Below are 5,050 nucleotides of genomic sequence, written 5' to 3'. Positions count from 1 at the left end.
GCTTCATTTCAGGGCTCCCGGTGTTATACTCCCACACTGGCTGGCTGAGCGACAGCCAAGGGAGACAGACATCTGTGGTCAGAAAGCCTTGTTCAGGCCAGCAAGAGAAATACACAGAGTTATTACCTAAATAATCCAGGACCCACTCCTATGACCACAGGCCAAGTTTAGCCTGGATCTCTGTGGATTTGAAAACCCCAGACCTGGCACCATGCCCTAATCCTACTGCCGGCACACTGGTTATTATGACTGCCTTCTTTGTCTAAGCGATACAATTTGAATTGGACACTGACACAAAACTGTGGACCCTGGAATGTAGCCATAGGCTTGAGAAACATAGAGAAATCTCTTTTTCTGTCCTTTTTGTTTATGTTGTAGCTCATTTGTTTTTGTTTGTTTGTGTGAACATTGTTCTTAGTTCTTTTTTTTCTTTTTCTTCCCTCCTGCTTTCTTCCTCAGTGTCCTGGGGCTTGAGTAATCTTCCTTTCACTTCAGCCTTGCTGTCTAACCCCTTTTTCTTCTTTTATTTATCTATTTTTCTTCTAACTTTTGTATTTCTTTCTCATAATTTTTCTTATTTTACTCTATATAATTTTTCTTTCTTTCCCTCTCTTTTTCTTTTATCATCTATTTCATGCCTTTTTTTGGTTTTTATCTAATTCTATAGACATCCTTCTGCGTCCCAATAAGATCTTTGTAGTACTCTCTTATCCTTCTCATATCTTAGAATTTTTCAATAGTATAACCATAAACCTTCATTAATCTTTTGATAGTTAATTTTGTAAAATTATTGTTGAGTTCTTTTCTGCCATTAGCAGAGATATAACTGTTGCATTTACAGTTAGCTGTAAGTCAGTTCTTGGGTTATCTTAATCTTTATATCATGATTACTAGTTTCTTCTCTAGGATTAAGAATCATACATAACCAGTTATTATGGTATGTTAATATCTAATTTGTCCTGGACAATATACTATTGCAGCTATTTCACTTGATATTAGAATCATATAATTGCCACTATTTCTCCATAAGCCAACACTCAGATAACCTCTGGGACATTAATAATATTATAATATATTCCCAGAGAACTTGGTTGCTGGGCCAACTACACTGCTTCCTTCTTTCCCAACATAACCAAGATGATCAAATCTTGGGGCTGTGGCAAAGGATTATAGTTAGTCATGTTCAAAGAATATCGCTGAAAAATAACCAAAGAAATCTCCATATTAGCAACAAAGTCTTTAGACTATAAGCATCCACAAAACTCAGCACAAAATAAAACAAACAATAAAAACATGGAAAGAAAAGTCAACAAAACACCTTATAAAACCCCCAATTCGCCTGAAACCAACCTAAGGGGCATCAAGGGGCAAAAGAGCATAAGCCACACACCTGAATTACTGGAAAGGATAGTAGAGGAAGTTAGAAAAACAGTTTGAAGAGATATTCACAGAGCTAGAGAAGATATAACTAAACAGATAATGGAAGTAATAATAAAAAAGATGCAGGAACACTCAGAAGACACTAATAAAAAGCTGGATTAGCTAAACAAAATTATACAAAACAGGAATGACCAATTTACCAAAGAATTAGAGTCCATGAAAAGGTTTCAATCAGAAATCTAGGAGGTTATAAATCATATTGAAACTATGGACAGCAAGACCAAACAAAATGTGAGGACAAAATATCAGAACTAGAGGATAATGATGCTTTCAAATACCAAGTACTTACTTAAAGATACCTTAAAAACAACAAGAGAGCATGAAAAATGGATCCAACAACTGTTGGATGAAGCAAAGAACAGCAATCTAAGAATAATTGGAATAAGTAAAAAATTAGAAGACAACACAGATGGCATTAAAAATCTTTCACAGTTATAGTGGCAGAAAACTCCCCATGCATAGGGAAAGAAATGAACATACAGCTAAGTGAGGCATATAAAACACCAAATAGCCATGACCAAAAGATAACCTCCCTGTGTCACATTCTATTCAAAGTTGCAGAAGTCCATCACAGGGACAAAATCTTGAAAGCTGTTACAGAAAGGAAATGAATTACATACAAGAGTAAACCCACTAGAATAACAGTGGGCTTTTATTTAAATCACATAAACCTTGAAGGCCAGGAGGGTATGGTGTGAAGTATCTGAAAGATAAAAATTTCCAACTCCAGCTTACGAATTCTGCAAAACTATTCAAAATTCTTGGATCAATGAAATATTTCTATGACAAGGAGCACCTCAAGAAATTTATGACCACCAAGTATTACAAAATATTATCAAGGGTATCCTGGTAAAAGACAATAAAGCCAGAAATGTCAATAAGTCAAAAAGAATGAATGCACCTGGCAAGATGTGAAGCTAAGCAAAGGGGGAAAATGAGAAAATAAGCAGCAGAAAAAATAATGCAATGGCAGTATAGGTCAATACTGCTCAGTAATAAATCTAAATGTGAATGTTATTTCAACTTCCCAATCAGAAGACACAGACTGGCAGACTGGATCAGGAAAGAAAACTTAACAATATGAAGCATACAAAAACACTTGTAATTAAAAAGATACTCACATATTAAAAGTAAAAGTTTGGAAAATAATATTCTAGGCAATGGGAATACAGAAAAAAACATGAGTTTCTATCTTAATATCAGATAAAGTTGATTTTAAGCAAAGACTGACCAGAAGAGACAAATAAGGTCAGTACATATTGGTTAAAGGAACAACTCAAAAGGAAGAGTTACCAAGTGTAAACATATATGCACTAAATATTGGTGCACCCAACTTTATAAAACAAATACTAATGGACATGAAAAGTCAAATAAAGCTAAGACAATTATAATGGGAGACCTCAATACCCCACTGTCACAAATGGACAGATCAACTAATCTTTGAACAAACTGACTTACTGGATATCTACAGAGTGTTCCCTCCAACAACAGAATACACATTCTCAGCAGAACACAGGACTTTATAAAAAATAGATCACATATTGGCCAAGAAAGCATGTTTAGGTAAATATAAAAAAAATCAAAATTATCCCATGGATATTATTATTTTTCTTTTCAGCTTTAATTGAGTTTATTGGTACATTTTAGGGATACAGTACTTACATTCATTAGGACTTTATAAAAAATAGATCACATATTGGCCAAGAAAGCATGTTTAGGTAAATATAAAAAAAATCAAAATTATCCCATGGATATTATTATTTTTCTTTTCAGCTTTAATTGAGTTTATTGGTACATTTTAGGGATACAGTACAGTTACATTCATTGCTGGGATCTTGTACCTCTGCATGACAAGTCTTGATTCTCATTTTTTCCCCTTACCTCTGCCCTCCCTTCACCCATGGATATTATTGTAACATTGTGTCCTGAAACTACAAATCAATAATAAAAGACACCACAGAAACAATGCAAACACATAGAAATTGAAAAATACCTTCTTGAATAATCAGTGGGTGACAGATAAAATTGAACAAGAAATCAGACAGTTTGTACAGTCAAACAAGAGTGATTAGGATGCAATGAAACAATCCTAAGAGGGAAGATCAAAGCAGTGAATTCCCACATCAGAAAAACAGAGCATCATTAGGAAACCCCTAAAAATGCAGGTGTAGCTATCCTATATTCAGACAGAGTGGACTTGAAGCCAAAGCTGACCAAAAGAGGCAAAGGAGCTGACTATGTATTAAGGGAACAAACCAACAGGAAGAGATAACAACTATTCACATATATGTCCTGAATAATGACATATCCAACTTCATAAAACAAGTACTATTAGACAAAAAGACCAGATAGAAACAGAATTATAGTAGAAGACCTCAATATCCAACTATCAAAAACAGATCAACTAGATCAAGAGCAAAACAAAGAACAAACAAACAAAAACAAAAAAGAAATGTCAGAATTGAACAAAATCTTTGAACAAATGAATTTAATATATATTTATAGTATGTTTCATCCAATAACAAAATAATACATGTTCTTTTCAGCAGCACATGAAACTTTTTGCAAAATAGACCGCAAACTCACCAATAAAGCAAGATTCAGTGAATGTAAAAGAATTGAAATTATATAGCGTCTATTACCAGATCATAGTATAATGAAGTTAGAAATCAATGATGAAAGGAAACAGAAATTATGCAAATGCATGGAGACCAAACAGTAGACTCAAATAAAGGGTTCTAGAAGATGTCAAAGGGAACATAAGACAGTTTCTAGAACTAAATAATGCTAGTACAACATAGCAGAATTTATGAGACACCATGAAAGCAGTTCTCAGAGAAAAGTTTATAAGCTGAAAATGGCCATATCAGAAAAACAGAGTGAGCCCAAAGAAATAAACTAATTATGCACCCCAAGTTCTTAGAAAAACAATAACAATCCAAACCCAAAGGTAGTGCAAAGAAAAAATTATAAAGATCAGAGCAGAAATCAAAGAAATTAAGACCCAAAGAATTAATGATGAAGAGCTTGTTCTTTGAAAGAATAACCAAAATAGACAAACCCTTAGCCAAACTACTCCTGCAAAGGAGAAAAAAATCCCAAATCAATGCAATTAAAAATTAAACAGTGAGCTTTTCAAAGTGGCAGTATCGTAGCCAATGAGGTTTATCTGAGGCATGATTATTGCTAATTGAAAAATTAAATAGTGAAATCACAATGAACATTGCTAACATCAAAAAAAATTGTTAGCTATTACTTTGCAAACTTTTATACCAATATATTGGAGAACTCAGAAGAAATGGATAGATTCTTAGGTATGTGTGAATTTCCAAAACTAAACCAAGAAGATTGAAAATCCCTGAAGAACCCAATAACAGCAATGAAATTGAAGCAGTTAATTAAAACAAACAAACAAACAAAAAAAAACTAGTGACTAAGAAAAGCCCAGGTCATGGCGGATTCACTGCTGAGTTATATGAAAACTTCAGGGATGTTCTAATACCAATATTCCTTAAGCTTTTTTATCTCACTTGGATAAAAACCATTTATGACAATCCTATTTCTGGCACCATGTTAAATGAGGAAAATGGAAAGCTTTCCCTCCAAAAAT

General features: G+C 33.6%; 1 non-coding gene across 1 annotated transcript; it reads left to right on the top strand.

Moving 5' to 3' along the window:
- Nucleotides 1-4,569: 4,569 nt before the first annotated feature.
- LOC117284703 lies at nucleotides 4,570-4,717 on the top strand. The gene has a single exon (XR_004515773.1). It is a non-coding gene; the product is annotated as a U4 spliceosomal RNA (small nuclear RNA).
- Nucleotides 4,718-5,050: the final 333 nt, after the last annotated feature.

This window comes from Fukomys damarensis, unplaced genomic scaffold (genome assembly GCF_012274545.1).
Source record: "Fukomys damarensis isolate Sample0158 unplaced genomic scaffold, DMR_v1.0_HiC HiC_scaffold_38, whole genome shotgun sequence".
Lineage (NCBI taxonomy): Eukaryota > Metazoa > Chordata > Mammalia > Rodentia > Bathyergidae > Fukomys > Fukomys damarensis.
This window is presented reverse-complemented; position numbering and strand designations above follow the sequence as displayed.